We start from the raw sequence: 19,828 nt of genomic DNA on the forward strand, positions 1-19,828 counted from the left end.
TTAGAATATGATCTTTAAATGTAAAATACAGAAAATAACCAATCAATTTGAAAAAAAAAATAATAATAACAATTTCACTTGTCAGAATTCCATACTCTAACAGCAATCGGAATTCGAAACCAGAAATAACACTTATCTTAAACAAAACGCCGCATAGACTTTCCCACGAAGGTTGGGCAACAGTGGGAAAGAAGTAATACAGAGAACCAATCGGATCCTAAAGTAAATTAAGTAGTCCACTAGCTTTTCTGGTTATTTACAGAAATATCTTTCAACTCCTATGTTTTGTGTATTTTGTGGTGTGAATATATGTTAGCCACAGTAACCTATAATTAAAAAGTAAACTGAAATTTTCAGACTTGTATTTGTGTGTTGTGAATATATGTTAATAATCAACAAATTAGAATATTCAGAATTAATTTTGCTCAGTTATTCTGTTAGAATATGACCTTTAAAGTAAAATACAGAAAATAACCAATCAATTTGAAAAAAAAAAAAAAAAATAATAATAAAAATTTCACTTCTCTGAATTCCATACTCTAACAGCAATTGGAATTCGAAACCGGAAATAACACTTACCCTAAACAAAACGGCACATAGACTTTCGAACCGAGCTTGGGCAACTTTAAGATAAGACTTAATGAGAAATATTCAGTGTTGGAAAATAAATTCACATATACTTTATATATTTATTAATTCTGCTCAGTTATTCTGTTAGAATATGACCTTTAAAAGTAAAATACAGAAAATAACCAATCAATTTGAAAAAAAATAATAATAATAATTTCACTTGTCAAAATTCCATACTCTAACAGCAATCGGAATTCGAAACCTGAAATAACACTTACCCTAAACAAAACAGCACATAGACTTTCCCACCAAGGTTGGGCAACAGGGGGAAAGAAAATACAGAGAACCATTCGGATACTAAAGTAAATTAAGTAGTCCACTAGCTTTTCTGGTTATTTACAGAAATATCTTTCAACTCCTATGTTTTGTGTGTTTTGTGGTGTGAATATATGTTAGCCACAGTAACCTATAATGAAAAGTGAAATGTCTTTTCAGACTTGTGTTTGTGTTCTGTGAATATATGCTAATCAACAATTTGTAATATTCAGACAACCTAGATAGTAACAAGATGTTCCCATTCTGGAAAGAAATGCCAGTTTTTTTGTTTTTTTTAATTTGAACATAACTTGAATAACATAACATAACTTGAAAACAGTGATTTAACAATAATCACTGTTCGTATGTTTTTTGGTATGTGTAATTCTAATACTGAATAGTTTTTTTTTCCATAAGAATAATCATAGGGTATATATTAGAGTATCACATGGACATATTAGCGATTTTTTATGTCTAATGTGTATGTGTGTGTGTGTGTGTTTAAGGACAGGTATTTAAAGTATATAATTAATTATTCAGAAAAGCTCGAATAGCTTATTACACTGTCGCCATCACGACTTCTCTAAGAATCCCACTGTTTAACAGGAAAGAAATACCTCAAAATGAATTGGAAAATTAGTACAACCATCTATAGAAGAAAAAAAAACTGTATGTTTTTTTTTCTTCTATAGATGGTTGTACTAATTGAGTACAACCATCAGTTGTACTCAATTAGTATTTGAGTTACAACTCAAATACTAATTGAGTTGTAACTCAAATAGTATTGAGTTACAATTCAAATACTATCTGAGTTGTAATAGTATTTGAGTTGTGTGACATAGCATATAATTAATTATTCAGAAAACCCTCGAAACTGTGAATATCCAAAACCATAACGTCACGATTCTTATCTTATCTTGATCTTGATCTTGTCACAAGTGTCCACCAATGACAACACGATTACTTATACACTGATATATTTCCCTTTCCTTTCAAAAAAATAACATCACTTATTTACAACTAACAAATGACGTCACTTATCTACATCTCATAACAAACATTCACGTCACGATTCCTTATCTTATCTTGATCTTGATCTTGTCAGAAGTGACAACACGATTACTTATGCTTGATCTTGATCGTGATCTTGTCAGAAGTGTCCACCAATCACGACACGATTTCTTATCCATTAATATCATCCTTTTCATTCAAAACAACAACGTCACTTATTTACAAATAACAAGTGACGACATTTATTTACAAATAACAAATGACATCACTTATCTACATCTGAAAACAACACACACTCACGACATAATTCCTTATCTCTACCATCACCCATAATTCCATATGCGAACCAAAACACAAGAACTGAAGCCAGTGACACATATGCCCACAGGGAAATTCCAAACATTCCACACCCATGAAGCCACACACACTGGAAGCATTTGGTTTAAAGTGACCCACCAATCACAACATGAATCCTTATCTCTATCATCACCCATAATTCCATAGGCGAACCAAAAAAAAATCCCCTACAATTCCATAAGCGAACCAAAACACAAGAACTGAAGCCATTGACACATATGCCCTCAGGGAAATTCCAACACATTCCAGACTCATGACGTCACTCACAATGACGTCAGGAAGCCACGCCCACCGGAAGCATTTTGTTCAAAGCACCTCCCCTACTACTCTTTTATAATAAATTGTGTTAAGTTATCCTTTGTACTACAATTTAATTTTACAAATCTGTTTTTCACTATAGCCCAAAAAAATTTCTATTGGATTAGAGTTACCTGGCCACTGAAGTAATTGGATGTTGTGCTTTGTGAAGTATGCATGGAGCAAGATCCTGTTGGAAGATGAGTTCTTTGTGTGTCTGGATTTTTCTTGATATGTGGATACATTCCATTCTGCAATAATGTTATGTATTTGTCACATTTCATCATAGCGTCATAAAGGAGAACAAATCGTGAGCTGTCATGTAAAACAATCCAAAAAATCTTTCTTTTTAATTTGGAGTTTAAGATCTTGTTGAAAGGGAGGGGAGCAGGAGAAGCCTTCTCAGCCACTGATTTGTGAATACAGGATATTCGCTTTCCTTGGACAAAGAAATGGTTCTCAAGTAAGAAATGATCTTCTTCCACTTCTCAGCAGTTTAATCTTTGTACACTTTTGCCTACTGGAGAACCATTTTCTGCATAGCCTTCGTCAGCAGTTGTGTCTGTTTTGGTCTGTGGACAGTCCTCCCTGCTTCCAACAATCTTCGATGGACTGCCATGTCAGAAAGATTAACACCACTAGCTTCCAAGTCTCTATTTACGTATACAGCAGACAATCGTGAATTCGTTTTGCTTTTCCTAACTAGTAAACGAAATTGAGTAAGTGTAATTTTAGTTTATCGCCCATATTTTCCTTTTCTATCAGGAGAAAAGGTACTTGTCTCCATAAACATCTTTAAAATCGCATTAACAGTAACGAAAGTCATTCGCAATTTGTCTTTGAGTCATGGATGTGTGCTGAAAACGAGTGCATATTTTTGAAGCTTTCTTCGAGATGATCCATTTTATAGCTACACAAAATGAATAAACCTCTAAAAATGTCAACTTGCTTGCATTATTATAAACGCACATGCTATTAACAAACATCACAGAGTCAGTTAAGGCATGCAATACACAACCTAAATAGTGAACTAAAACCAAAACCAAAATTATTGTAAATTGAAACAAAAACCAAACAAAAAACAAAAACTTCAGATTTTGTTTTTTTATTTGGTTGAGTTCCTCGTGGCTCAGTTCTTCTCTGTCACTCTGATAAATTAAACTATTTCGAAGTAGGTTATAAAATGGATGGAATTATTATATTAAAAAAATGTAAAGCTGCATGCTATTAAGTATACATGCAAGCGGGCAAAGTAAATATTTTCTTCCCTAGTCAATTCGGCCGCCATTTTTTTCTTAATTTGTTTGTGCGAATATCGATTTTCGCAAATTCAGTATTCCTACTTGATGAATTTTCTTGTAGTCTTGACAACGTGATATTGATTTAAGACTTCATTTTAGGAGCGTATGATGCAAATATGAAACGATAGGTGATGGATACAAATTCATCATTGCTTTATTTTCTTGGAAATTGCATACAAAAGCAGAAACATGTCTGTGTATATTTCCTGCAGCTGTGTGTAAAATATGTAAAATTATTGTTTATATTGTGACTGAATCTATATATTGTATTAATTTACTAAATTATACTCGACCCTGAAAACAAATCGAGTTTGCATTGTTTCCTATCAAACTATAATCGGAGGAAATTGATAAATAAAAAGTTTATAAATGATACTTAATATTAATTAAAATAACTTTCTATTCATATTATTCTTGCGTGCAATCATATGTAGATGCTAACAGACATCCACCAATGTTGGACGCATTTTATGAATTACTTTATGAATAATAACGTGCAAAAATTTGTGTAGTAATGAGATACATGACATAGTACCTTCATTTACATAGAACTGCAGTATAATTCATAATAAAACAGAATTAGTTTCTTTCACAAGAATGCAACAGATGATGTACCAAAGTCGACGTGTATGAAACTGTAGTAAAATTTATTGGAAAAAAACAAAAACGGAACAAAATGTCGCAGAAAACACTATCCTTGTAGGAGCAATAATTCTGCAGTAATAATGATTCAGTCACTAACCATAAAGCCATGTATTCAAAGCGATTTCACAAATTACATTATCACCTAGATAGATAGAATAAGCCAATGATCGAACTAAGAATAGCACTGCTACACCAAGTACAGTAGTCATCGATCTTAATACCTTTCAGAGAACATTGATATTCTTCAGGGTACTCTAAGAGACAGCAAGAATTACGAAATTAGAAAGATTCAATTTGGAGGTTACTACAAGAATTAACCAGAATTTCTACAATAAATAATTGGAATCAGAAATGACAGAGAGAGATCGATGAGGACATATGCAGCATGAAGCAATCTCTGCTCGAAAGCAGAGATTGTCTTAATACACAGAACGGTAAGCATACGAACGAAATTAATCAGCTTAAATTTTAATCCTAATTACGTCGACTGTACTGAAAAAAATGTTCTTCAGGAAAAACGATGATAGAATAGAAATACTGACCGAGCAATGTTACTGTAGAGAAGACACAAGAAATAATACCGAACAGTTTCTCGCATGTACATGTAACCTTTGCGACTAATGAAATTGTTCTCGCATTTAAGGAAAGACGCAATTAAGGCAAAAGTTGAAACAAGACATTAAAATTAAATGCCACTTGTCTACAGAATGGTCGCATCGAATATAACACTTCTCTCTTATTTCTTACGGACAGAAGGACATATTGGTTCTTCACATCCTATGGACATGAAGACCTAGCATACTATTTAGCAGCATATAAATAATCTTCGGAAATAAAAATTCATTTCTCTTGAAATACAAGCTACTTTTTTTCTATACCTTTCAAATCTCGGAAGAAGAAATCCCGAAAGACATCTCCCTCTCCAGAAATTGTTCTGATGTATCGACGTGCGATTTATCCAACTTAAGGTCAATAAGGTCTATTACTAATTATATATTTGGTTTTATCCTTTATCCAAGTGTAAGCAAACAAAGTGTGCGCATGAAGTACTTTTGGGATTGGGGCAATTCGTGGCAAATGATGAGATAAGGCAAGTGATGAGAGAATATAGCACCTTTGCCATGAGTTGTCTCAGTCCTGAAAATACTTGAGGTGCAAACGTTGTTTGCTTACACTTGGTTAAAGGATAAAACCAAATATATAATTAGTAGCATAGCCAAGTGAAAAAACTTCCATAGAAAAAGGTCTATTACAACAGAATTCCACGCATCCGGAAAGTGTGTGGGTAATTAGCGTATAGAATTATACATGCCCGTTTATGACGTATCGATAAAAAACAGTGTACAGAATGCGATTTCACAAAAGTAGCTTCAAGTATCACATGTTACACAACTGGGATAATGCAGTCCTTCTCGAAGATTTTTACCGAGACTCCACCAAGTCTAAGATTTAAAATCAATTGAAAAGAGATTGTACTTGTATTCAATGCTCCTAACCGCTTTATGTTTCAAGGATTCTGGCCCACGTTTTGCCATTTAAGCACAGTTGCGAAGGTCGCTGAGCATGAAATCTAAATATGATATTTGAGGTTGTGAAGATAAAATTAGCATGTCATTAGAGAACGCAGAACTTATTGAACAACAAAATCCCGTAATATCGAGAAAACTTCCATTTTCTTGTTTCTGTTCTGTATTCTATTCTTTCTTTTAAGAAATGAGTCATAAAATCTTTTTAGAGTGTACCATCCATCCACAGGAAACAGCTCGAGAATAGATAAACTAATTCTATATTCTGTGGAACGTATTTACGTCTATGAGAAGACTGTTTCTTACAAATTTCATTTATATTAAATTCGAAAAATATTAAATCAAATTAACTCATAAGTTTATGTCACAAATATGTCTTCAAGTGTAGTAGTGTTGTGATGGTGTTCAAATATTCTTGACAATACAGTTGACATTGCATTTCAATACTTATTTTAAACTTCTGTTGGTACTTCAAAAGGGATTCAAAAGGGATTCTTGTACATATACAAGAATGCCTTTAGAGTTTATATGATTGATTTCAAAAACGTCCTTCTCGTCTACTCCATATACCATGAACAGCACGTCATGACTACAATACCTAGTAGCGTGTTGGCATCATTTGGCCGCTTACATCCGTCTCGATATTACTTCCATGGTACTACTGAAGGTGCCACGAGGCATGGTGGACCACCAACACAGAATAACGTCCCTGAGATAAATGATTGAAGGAATACTGACATCTACTGTTGCTATTCCCTGAAATGTCAGATAGGATTGAATCCTTTCGGCATGTATTCCACTGATATACTCTTCGAAGTATACTGACACAATGAGAACGATGTGAGATACAGAGCTTTGTATTGTTGTAAGAGTCAAAATCCATCGAATAACCTTGTCATCATCCAAACCAGTACTTAGTCCGAAACAATCTCCAGGTAAGAATTAGCGGGTAAGGTATGCTCAATATGATAAGCTCCACTGATATGTATGAAAACAATTCTGTATATCAGAATATCGTCACCTCTAGTTTGTTTCTAGCTGCCTGGTGTCTGTTTCGCCATACACAAGCGGAGTTCTCATAATGTGTTAGCCCTTGAGTTTTATCAAAGTTCGATCAAAGCATTTTTTTCCCTTGTGAAATTTCATGCCACACACTAACCAGAAACTTTTTTTTTTTTGAAAATACACTTAGGGAAACTGTGTGAACTCTTGGAAGCAAAAGGAAATGGGTATTAAATTAATAAGCAGAATTTTAGTGCAGAATATTTAACTTCAAAAGTGAAAAAAAAAATAAAAAGGTATCATAGCATGCAGAAAACATGTGAATCAACACGCATATATCAAAAAATACTCGCCATTGGAAGAGAAAAATCAAAAAACATTAACGAACTTAATAGCCAGACCCGTTCTTCATTTAAATAATACCAAATGATGAAAACAACTGTTATTTCAACAGTTGTGTTATTTTAACACAACTGTTATTTCAAAATATAACAGTTGTGTTAAAATATATATATATATATATATATATATATATATATATATATATATATATATATATATATATCCCTATTGTGAAATAAATATCGAGCTAAGAGGACAACAGTCAATTGGGACTAGTGGAAATGAGTTTTACATAATTGAGCTACGTAAAAACCATAGTTCAACTTGTTTTGAAATCTCACATGGAGAAAAATCACGTCAATTATACGTAAGCACCAGTGGGAAATCGTACACTATTAACAGCAGTGCAAATGTGAAATCAGAAGAATAAAAAAAAGAAGGCTGTCTTTTTTTCACTTTATTTAATTTCTGATTGTTAGATTCAGTAAATACAATTTGTTAATAATATTACAGTCGAATAAAAGGAAACCGAAATTAATCAAGTATATATATTACAGAGCTAATATTCATTTGAAATAAATTCCAGTTTCCTAGCTACACAAAATATAAAAAAAAAACCAAGCCATCTACTTGAAAACAATAAATGTATAAAAACGCACGCACACACACACACACACACACACACACACACACACACACACACACACACACACACACACACACACACACACACACACACACACAATACCTTGGAATGTATTGATGCGTCGCTGAACTGGAAACCTGAAAGAATATATTGCGTTTCATTAAGTTTGTATGGTATTTTGGGTGCGTGTTTCTTGTTCATAATATGTCCTTAGAGCTCTTTCAGGCTATTGTAGTTTGTAAGGTTTCTGAATTCAAAAGGTAATTTGTTTATCATGTCTATGATGTAGAAGTTTCGCGTGGCCTTTCCGTAGTGATTATTGTATTTATATGTGATATAATTAGTAGTCTGAGGTCTTATTATACTGTATGTATTTCTGACTGTCCTGTAGTTAGCATCGAAATAATGTTTTAGCAAAACTGCATAACATAAATGTTTTGCTGTCAATATTTTGTGTTCTGACATTGGAATGTATATAAAGGTTATTTTCTCTTTGTTCCCAAAAGATCAGTTTTATCATTTTATACTGTAGCGGCATTAATCTATTTAATTTGTAGGGTGCACAGAAAGCATACGTTGTTATAGCGTATCTTAGTATATTTTGGCATAGCGCTTTGTATATCAGTGTTTTTAGGAGTGTGGGAACTGTCTTTTAATCTGTAGAGTTTGCCATTATTGTGCGGGGTTTGTTGTGTAGATGGTTTATGTGGCTATTCCAGTTCATATCTCCATTGAAGGAAATTCCAAGGTATCGCATTGTTTCAACCTGAGTGATTGTAGTGGTTTTGCTGTTCTGTGTGTTTTTTAAGTTGGAAAGTGGATGTTGGATGGTTATATATTTGTTATCAACTGGTCGAGTCCGTGGATTTCTGAATATCATTAATTTTGTCTTTTCTGAGTTTAGGTGTATGGAGTTTTTCGTCAGCCAGTCTGTGATCAGATTTATGTCATGTTGCATATTTGTTTGGGCTATGCTTGCGTTATTATGGATGAATATTATTGCTCTATCGTCTGCGTATTGCAATATCTGACCTTTGAGTGGTAGCTGATTAATATCGTGCGTGTAAATGTTGAATTGAGTTGGGGAGAGTACAGTTCCCTGTTGTAATCCACAGGTTACTGGTAGCTGTTTGCTTCGATTTGATCCGATACGTGTGATATGCTTTCTATTTTGAAGGTAGTTTGTAAACCACCTGTGAAGAGGCCCGTATATTCCAACATTCCTCAGCTTTTCTAACAAGGTTTGATGTGTATGTGTATCGAATGCTTTAGTTAGATCAATAAAGATAACCATGGCAATTTTGTTTTTGTCTAAGGCGGTATTAATTACGTCTGTAAAGTCTTCCAAGAGAGATGTTGTTCCCTTATTTTTCTGAAAGCCATATTGTGTTTTGGGGATAATATGAAAGATCTCAGTGTATGCCGTGAGTTTCTTCAGTATGATCCGCTCCATAATTTGATTGATAATTGGTAAAGTTGCTATGGGTCTGTAATTGCTGATTAAATTTCTTTTTCCATGTTTGTATATGGGTGCGATTATGGCGGTCTTTAGCATACATGGTATCTGTCCTGTTTTAAATGTTTTATTTATTAATTTTAGTAGGATAGGGCTTAAACTGTACATCTTTAGGTCTGATACCATCAATTTCTGGGCCTTTGTGTGGTTTGATTTGATGTATTTCAGAGAGAAGTTCTGCTTCTTTTATGGTTGGGAACCATAATGTCTGTTTTGATTGTGGCCCAAGTGGAGGGTCTCGTTTTGTGATTGGGGGAATATTTCTGTGCAGTTCTTGGATGGAGTCTGCAAAGTATTAGTTAAAGTCATTTGCTAGTTGTTGAATAGGTTTTGCGTCTTTCATGAAGCTGTGTTTTATGGTTTCGGAGGCGGTGGTGTTCAGAACAAAATTTAGCATCTCATTGATCAGATGCCAGGTTTGTTTAATGTTGTTTTGAGCGGAGATTAGTTTGTCTCTGTAGTAGCTTCTTTTTGCATTTCTGATTTGTGTTGTAAGGCGATTCCGTGTTATCCTATATTCATTTATTTTTAATTCATTATATTTATAAAGCTGTGTTATTTGGATATCGCTTTAATTCTTTCCATAAAGCGTCTTTTCTGTGTATTTCTAGGATTAAATTTTGTGTTATCCTAGGATTTTGTGTTGTTTTTGAAGAATTCTGTCTTTCTTTGTAGCTTTCTTATATATTTCCTCCAGTGTGAGTTTAATGTTGTCGTATAAGATATCTGCTGAATCTGATGCCAGGTGTTCCCAGTCTGTTTTTCTTATTTCGTGGTTGACTATTTCTTCGTCTATTATTGTTTTCTCTCGCTTTTCGTCTGTGGGACATTGCATGGATATTGTTTTGGTCTGCAGGTTTAGAGCGGTGAAATAATGGTCTGCTACTTTGCACTTTATGACTGATGCAGTGTAACTGTTTGGTGGTGCTCGGACATTTATATGATCTAGATAGGAGGCAGGGATAGTATTTCCGAATATTTCTTCTCTAGTACATGATGTTATTGTTGGTATTAGATTATACATGGATAGTGTGTCTAGGTATTGTACAGCGTTGTTCTGGATTTTGTTTGCAATATTTATGTTTATGTCGCCAATTATCATTAGTTATTCGGTTGAGCATATTTCTTGGCTTGAAAGCCAGCAATTAAGTTCTTGCAAGAATTTTATCATGTTTAGGTTTGGTGGCCAGTAAATAGCATTTAGTATTATGGGATGCTGTCTATTGGTGGTATTAGTGATTTCGAGGCAAAGGGTTTCAGCATGCTCAAACTGATAGGCCGTTTCTTTTGCTATTAATGTTTGTTTGATAAGTATTAATATTCTACCCTCTCTTTTTGTTTTTCTCATGATTTATGATGTTGGAAACCTGGAATTTGGAAAGCAGTCCCTTCGTTATTAGTTATGGTTACTTCTGTAAGAATTAATATATCAATAATATCAGTGTAATTCGTCAGATAAGCCTGTAACAATAACCAATGCTTTCGGATGTTTCTGATGTTAATATGCAAGATTGAGGGACCTATGGCCTGTACTGTGTGTTGTTTCCATGCATCGAGCGATTCTAAAGTATACAATTTCTGATGTATTCTGGTGTAATTACATCTGTATGATAGTTTTGATTTATTTTTGTTGCGTTGAGATCTTCTTATTGAACTAAGTTGGAGTCTTTTGTTTCACTCTGGCAACCTGTCTATATCTTCCGAGCTTTTAAATATTTGTATAGACTTTGAAATGTGTGACTTTCTCAAGAATATTTTGCCGTCTTTGATCCTTAAAAATTGATACTTTTTTTTCTGTTTTTTCTTTTCTTGCTTGGTTCAAATGATTCTGATTGAAAGGTGTTAAATACTCAGATAGAAAGATTGGCGTATTGTCTTGCGATGCATTAAAATCCTCGATTACTGAATATTTTAACCTGCTGGCTTTCTTGTAGCCTTGCTTGTCAGACGAATTATGTTTGGTACGGGTCGTGGCGAGCCTTTTTTTTTTTTTTGTTCTTCCTGTGAAACCGATTTATGGTCTGAATATCATTATGCTCTACGGGGGTTTCAATAATAATAATAATAATAATAATAATCATAATAATAATAATACAGCATTTGTTCATTTAACAATTATTTATATATATTTATTTACAATTATTGAAGTGCTGTAACTACAGCACTGAAATTTGATATATGTTTTTTTTTTATTTATTTATTTTTAAAAATCTTGTATGAGATGTAATTTCTCAGCTTTCATTCTTGAAGCTTATTTGTAAGCTTATCTGAGGATGACACCAGTTAGTTATTATTTAGTGGTTTGTTTGCTGTGTTGAGAAGTTATGAAATCAAAGCTATGTTTAATAGGGTTGATTTCCACTGCAGCTCTTGATTGTGAAATTCGCACGCACGCACGCACACACACACACACACACACACACACACACACACACACACACACACACACACACACACACACACACACACACACAGGATAACTTGGAAGGTCTTGATGCGAATCAACAAATATATTGTGGTTCATTGCGTTTTTGGGTACTTGTTTCCTGTACGGACATAGTATGTCCTTACAGCTCTTTTCAGGCTATTGTAGTTTGTAATATTTTTGTATTCAAAAGGTGATTTGTTTATCATGTCTGGGATGCAGAAGTTTCGCGTGGCTTTTCCGTAGTGATTATTGTATTTATATGTGATATAATTAGTAGTATCAGGTCTTGTTATACGGTATGTATTTCTGAGTGTCCTGTAGTTGTCATTGAAATAATGTTTTAGCAAAGCTGCATAGTGACATGAATGTTTTGCTTTTAGTAATTTGTGTTCTGACATTGCAGTGTATATAAGGGCGTTTTTTTCTCTTTGTTCCCAAAAGATCGTTTTTTTCATTTTGTGCTGTAGCGACATTAATCTATTTAATTTGTAGGGTGCACAGAAAGCATATTAGTATATTTTGTATATTTTATATATTTTGGCATAGTGTTTTGTATATTAGTGTTTTTAGGCGTGTGGGAACTATGTCTTTTAATCTGTAGAGTTTGCCAATTATTGTTCGGAAGTTGTTGGTAGATGGTTTATGTGGCTATTCCAGTTCATATGTGCATCGAAGTAAATTCCTAGGTATCATATTGTTTCAATCTGAGTGATTGTAGTGGTTTCGCTGTTCTGGGTGTTTTTTATGTTGGAGAGCGGATGTTGGATAGTTATATATTTGATACAACTGGTCGAGTCAGTGGATTTCTGAATATCATTAATTTTGTCTTTTCTGAGTTTAGGTGAATGGAGTTTTTCGTGAGCCACTCTGTGATCAGATTTATGTCATGTTGCATATTTGTTTGGGCTACGGTTGCGTTATTATGGATGGATATTAAAGCTGTATCGTCTGCTTATTGGAATATCGTACCTTTGAGAGGTAGCTGAATAATTTCGTGCGTCTAAATGGTGAATAGTGTTGGGGAGAGTACAGCTCCCTGTGGTAGTCCGTAGGTTACTAGTAGCCTCGGTTTGGCACCCGATATGTGTGATATGCTTTCTATTTTGAAGGTAGTTTGTAAACCACCTGTGCTGTTGCCCGTCTATTCCAACATGTTTCAGCTTTTCTAACAAGTTTGATGTGTGAGTGGCAAGCCTTGTTTTTTTCTTCCTGGTAATCCGATTTATGATCTGAATATCATTATGTTGTAGAGGGATGTCAATTACATGGTCTAACTTTAAAACTACGTCTCTGGGATTTTCTGTGGATTCAGTTTCTGGAAGACCGTTGATGACAATGTCTTCTTTACGTTGTTGTTGTTTGAAGACTTCGTATTGTAGTTTTAGGGAATTAAATTCTTGACGGAGTTCTGATATATGTGTTATTAATTTGTGTTGCCTGTCAGTTAGTGTGTTAATGCTGGTTTTAATGTCTTTTACTGTTTGTATTCTTCGACTTTTGAATTATTAAATTTAACAAACTCTCCATATTCGCTATTTTTTTTTGTTATTTTTTTATTCTGTTTATCAAAGAGTTCTTGGACAACGTCTATTAAGCCGGCTTTTATATTCTCTAAACCTTTTTCCAGTAATAAATTTACGGAACTCAAATTATAAGACTCATCGGTATTTTTTGTCTGTTCAGTTCGTCGTCCGATTCTGCCTCGGGCGCAATCAGTTGCGTCGTGGGTGGCGGCGTTTCTTTGTTCTCTCTGCAGTATATTCAGAGAAAACAAAGGTATTGGTATTAGATTTGGGTTGCCATGTTGTTTCTGATAATCCGGAACATTTAAAGTGAAGATTCCTAAGGCATTTCCTGAAGGTTATATGACTTCCGTCGGACGATAATTCCTTCAGGCACTTGTTGCACTTCTTGACTCACATTTCTTCCCTTGGACGACTGTAAAGATGGCGACGTACTTCCTATGCTCGTTAGTGACCTAGGTGAATTCTGCTCAATTTTCAGCACACTCAAAATTTGGGTTCCACTTGGGCGATTTCGATGAATTATATCGAAATCGCCCAAGTGGAATTTTACATTTTTTTACACATTATTTTTATTATTAACAGCTTACAAGCATGTTTAAATAGAAGAATCAATCCAATTTTTTCCTTGTTGTTCTTCTGATGTAGAAGCACTATCATAATTATCTTCAATTCGCGGTTTCTTTGGAGGAAATTTTTTTAGCCATTTATCCATTTTGTGAGGTTTAATTTATAAAATTTAAATATAATTCATTTATTATTGATAATATCAAACACTTTTAAAAAATATAAGCAATTTTGATAATATTAGTTCAATATTTCTAGTCCCAATTCACTATTACACTATTTCTAGTGTAAAAGTAAAAGCAAGCACAAAAAGGCATTAGAATTGCACAGAAACAATATATACTAAAAATCGTTAAACTTAGTACTAATAGTCTAATTATTAATATAACTGTGGTGTCATCTGTAGATAGCAGGATAACTAAGCAATTTTCCTTTTCTAGTTGGGCTTGTCAACACTAGGATGCTCTACAAACAATGGCAATGATAAGAAGTAAGAGATTTACTCCCTAGTTTTAAATAATAATAATAATAATAATAATAATAATAATAATAAATAAATAAAATAAAATAAAAAGTTGCATATAATTGTTTCAGTGCTCAGATCTTTTTGACTTCATTTTGTAGATAGTATGTATGCTGTGTCATATATACATTACAATGGTCCATGAAACGATAGATTTCATTATTCATTTTATATATAGGAATATCTTTAAATTATATCTCGTCATTATATCATTCAGAATAGCGTTGGCAATAAAAAGTGGTATTATAATGAAAAAAAGTATTGAACATTGGAATAGCTTGTCATCGAGTAGTGAAACCAATTAGATATTAGGGAGTGTTTCCTTCTTCTTTTTCCCAAGTTTGTATCTGCTATTGAACAGAGGCCTTCCAAATTTCTTCATTCTTCTCTTTTTTGTGATTTTCTTTCCCATTATGCTGAAGCATCGCTTTAATCTTATTTTATTGACGATGAATACTGAAAAAAGGATCTTGCCAGTGTTATCTGCGTAGTGCTCTCAGAGCTGGTCAGCCATGTTTTGGTCAAAGTCATGATTCACTTCCACATAACATCCATAACCGAAAATATATTATTCAGACTATGCTTTATCACTTTACTTTCTGAAGAACGGAATTCTTTGTATAAAGTATTAAACTATTTCTTACCTACTTATCATCTGAAGGTGAGTGGGACAATGTGGAGAATGGTACAGGTGGAAGGGATTTTTCCACCTGGAGACTCGTTTGTTCCATCCTACAAAATAGGCAAATTGGGAAAAGAAACACACGATGAATAATTATTTCCATCGGATCTAATTTCGGGTTTGTTGGCCTGTGCATACAAGAGAACAGATCAGAGAAAATTCTTCTCATAGCTCTTTTTTCTAAGTAGGTTGGCCGAGTGGTTAGCGTATTCTCTTTCCAACTAACATCCGAAGGGCTTTAAATCCGCTATGGACGTAGATGTTTTTGATTGCCTTTAGGTGGAAGAAGAATTTTTTCGAGGCCCTTTAGTTGTTAAATTCTATTTTCCAATCCTGTCTAGGAGGCAAAAAATTTTCATCAGAATTAATCCATTCAAGGTGATTTTAGCACGTGTCATATGCATGTGAAAGAATCTTTGTCTTGGAAATTCGGAATTTTCTCTCCGAAATGGTAAACCATCAGAAAAATACACGTTATTTGTACAGACAAGAGTATATATATTTACACATGATGAAAACCATCCCATCCTAAAAGTTAATAAGCTAAGGAATATTTTATAGGTCTTCAACCTTAAGAGCATTCCATGATATGTATTGTCAATATTTGTTTTGGCAAGCACCTGTAATTTACATACTATACAATGCGCTGTTTCAGTATTTGGATTCAGAGGTTTAGAACTAGATCAATCTGAGGAGATCTCTACGTAGCCTTCGAAGAATGCAAAGAAATGATCAAGGCTTCTGAACTCTTTTGAATAAAATCTGTATTTTCATTTATTTTGAGCTGATATCAATTCTGTGTAATTTCAATCCAACAATAAATTATGTGTAATTTCAGAGAAAACATTTATTAGAATACAATATATTTCTAGCATTTTCAAACATGTCATCAGTATAATAAGCTAGGTAATATTCATGGGAAATTCATCCTATTTTTTTCTATTCGAACTAATCGATCCTGATCCTAATTTTACACTCAAGCGCAGATCCGACATTTTACAGTGTAGGCAACCGTAGCCGAAGTCCTGCGGAATAGGTTTGTTGCTCCTTATTCCTAGCGGTGTCTGTAGAAACGGATGTTTACAGGGTTGGTTTGCAAGCTTGCAGGATGAAAATCCCAGATAAACTGGTGGAAAAAACCCTGCTGTGCACAACCAAGACCGACTAACTTGGCTATAGCTGAGGAAAATCATTAAACTCCTCACTTCGCCGACGAGAATCAAACCTAGGAACTAATCGATACTGTATAAAAATATTATAGAGGGTCACATGGAATGGACGGGAATTTTTCAATTCATTTCAATTTCCCAATAAGTAGGGTACGTAATCTGTACACTATGTACTGGAAAATTGTACTTGAGTACTTAAAAAATTCACTTTCAATAATATTTAACACATATTAATATCTAGTGAATATCATTTTCTTGTCTTCAGAAACCTTCAAGAGAATCAAGTTTACAAGACAAGGGAAAAATAACACACACACACACACACACACACACACACACACACACACACACACACACACACACACACACACACACACACACACACACACACACACACACACACACACACACACACACACAAAGAATTATATTGTAAAGTTAGTTTGCAATTGTAATTTTACATTTTGTTTATTTCCATAAAATTTTATTTCTGAAATATTACAATGTTTCTCTACGAATAGATAACTTGCATATTATAATAATACAGTGATGTCTTGCTTATGTTCGTTTTAAGTTCCGTTCTTTATTTAGAAATCTTGAGAAGTATCATCCAGCGCATTCATAATCGCATATACGCAGACAACATATCGTGCCTGGTTTGCATCCGGCGCCACATAAATCCTGTGGTGGTGCAAAACATGGAAAAGCAGGATATCTATTGCATCTCCCTGAAAGAACATAGGATCTATGAATGTAAGTAACATTTATTTATATATGTATTTTTTTAAATTAGGAAAGATTAAATGTTCTTCAAAAAAATATAACCCAAATAAATTTTACTTCTGATTTTGTATATGGAATAATGTGTAGTATACATTATGGTTTGTTTCAATTTCAAACATTACTGGTTTTATTTTATTTATTTATTTTGGACGCGGTACTTCTACTGCATGTATCTGTTGTATCTTTACTCACTGTTAGGCCTTAGACCCGATTTAATTGATTCTGAGCTCTTCATGAGACAATTGCGATATCGATGGAATATGATTTCAGCAAACTGGATGTATAACGCTCCATCCATAAAGCAATCCCTAACCGCAGGCACAGTGCCAATACCAGATTTTAAAGTCGAAATTAAAATAAAGGATGGGATATAGCAGTGAATGTTTTTAAGTAAATTCGAGTTTGTTTTAAGGAAATCGCACATTTTTTTTTCGTAATTAAAAACATACTTACCATATACTTTACTTTCTGCTAATGTCACAATTGTAGTGATAGAAAGTATAACTATCACCCCTATTATTATCTTGTCCATGTTTGAACTAAAATAATCATTAAAAATACTACTCTTAGCTTGAGAAAAGTTGAAACGTCTACAATATATAGCACTATATTCATAACAAATAAAGCTTCAATAAAAAAGAGTAAAGTTTTACTTCATCAGCAGTCTCTAATTCATTTAAAACAGAGAATTTCTAGGCATGGGTTTCTGATGTTTAAAAGAGCAATATAATTGAATATTAAATTAGCACTGTCATTATATTAAAATAGAACTAAATTAGAGTTCAACAATATTTAAAATAAACGATTTCATCTCTATCTATTTTCGAGTGACAATTTCTACCTGTAGATATTAGGTTTTCTTGTATTTTAGATAACTACATAGAGAAACGGGGTGCAAAAATTTAAAGGATGATACACACCACACATTTGCACTCGACGTCTTGGACACAAACGTACTTTATCATATTATTACATTTTAAACAATCAATCAACATATAAGATTCTAAAACACCTAATGATATAATATTCGAAAATATCACGCTCAGTAATCATTTTATTAATAATCACTATAATTTTAAAGTTATGATGACAGTTCACGGAATTCCAATTTAGCATACAACTGTTTTAATAATTATTACTCTTTAATATTAATAATTTTAAAAACATTAGAAAACTATATTGTGTATATATAAACAACTTCGGAGCTTAGCCAGTTGTTTCTGGCTGAGCCCCGAGGCTGTTTATATATCACAAAATTGGGAGATTTTCATCCCACAAAAGAAACAAACCGGGATTCTAAATATATATATATTTTAAATAATATATATATATATTATTTAAAATCTGAATAGATAAGGAGTGGGTTGAAAATGTAAAGGGCAACCGAACTAAATCTGCAATAGAGCACACAGCAGTATATACAAGTAGTAGTTAGGGTGGTAACTAACCCTTGTCGTACTGCGAATGACACGGGGAATGTATTCAACCCTCAGGTTGGTGAAGCAAAGATCGGTTCTACTTAGCTATAAAACAAAACTTACTGCTAAAACACGCTAAGAAATCTGTTTGGATAATACAAAAACGGTTCTTCCAACCAAAGTTCATCCTAATCAAGTCTTTCCAATTAAAGGAGATTACACTCTCTTATAAATGTTTGCTTGCTTTGGTTGTTAAAACAATATCAGCGTAAATTTTAAAATAACAAACTGAGCGGTACTGAAGCAATTTGAATCATATAGCGTTATGAATAACAAACAAAATAAACGAAACACTCTCAAACATTCATGGATATTTCTGAGCAAAATTCTTACTTTTTTAATTCTGTAAGTCGTTTCTCTTCCAATAACGAAGTCTAACGAAATGGACGTGTCTGAGTAAAACCGATACTGCAATCTGACTCCTCTACATTTCGAAGTCGGAGTTAAATGACTGAAATGGAAAAAAATACAGGAAAAGCTCTTCCTTTTTATTTTCTTCTTCTTCCTCTCAAACGTGACTACAATCATGCGTGGCTTGTTGTTTCATGTGGCACATAAACAGTGATAAGACAAAGCACTGGTATTCTAGAAAGGTAAGAAATATCTACTGCCTATCAGTATGGCGTGGTAATGTGATAAATTTAGAGAATAATTTGACCTTGCATTATCTCAACTGACAAGTCACATCATCAGTTTACGTACAAATTCCGATGAGTTTCTACTATTACTAAGCAACGTGATGTTTCGCCAACGTTTCCCCATTTATTTCCCATAGTCCATTTTCATCTACACCTTTAAATATTTTACTGAATTATTTTCAGAATTATTTAATTTTGCTCCTGTGTTTTTGTCAGTATCTGATGGATATAATAATGCCCTCCCCTCCCCATTTTTACTGATGATCCCGGTTTTCATTCGCTAACGACATTTGGATGATTTCTGTATATCACGTAATATTCTGAAAGCTGTAAATATTTATGTTTAATTTGTTTTTAAAGTTTCACCAAAATTCTATTCTTAACATCCAGTGTATGTCGATCAATCATAATAATACCCTGATTTAATTATTATAGTTCAGTTAATATGTTTTACACAGAGTGTGAAAGTACCCAAACACTGTTGGGATGTATAAGAAAACCTAATAAAT

General features: G+C 33.4%; 1 long non-coding RNA gene across 1 annotated transcript; it reads right to left on the minus strand.

Moving 5' to 3' along the window:
- Positions 1-16,858: 16,858 nt before the first annotated feature.
- LOC150105990 (uncharacterized) lies at positions 16,859-19,272 on the minus strand. The gene is made up of 3 exons (XR_016548416.1): positions 19,015-19,272; positions 17,657-17,742; positions 16,859-17,148 (listed from the first exon to the last, which is right to left on the minus strand). It is a non-coding gene; the product is annotated as an uncharacterized LOC150105990 (long non-coding RNA).
- Positions 19,273-19,828: the final 556 nt, after the last annotated feature.

The sequence above is a fragment of the Typopeltis vanoorti genome, chromosome 6 (assembly GCF_054136105.1).
Source record: "Typopeltis vanoorti isolate ZY-2024b chromosome 6, IOZ_Tvanoo_1.0, whole genome shotgun sequence".
In the NCBI taxonomy this organism is placed as follows: Eukaryota; Metazoa; Arthropoda; class Arachnida; order Uropygi; family Thelyphonidae; genus Typopeltis; species Typopeltis vanoorti.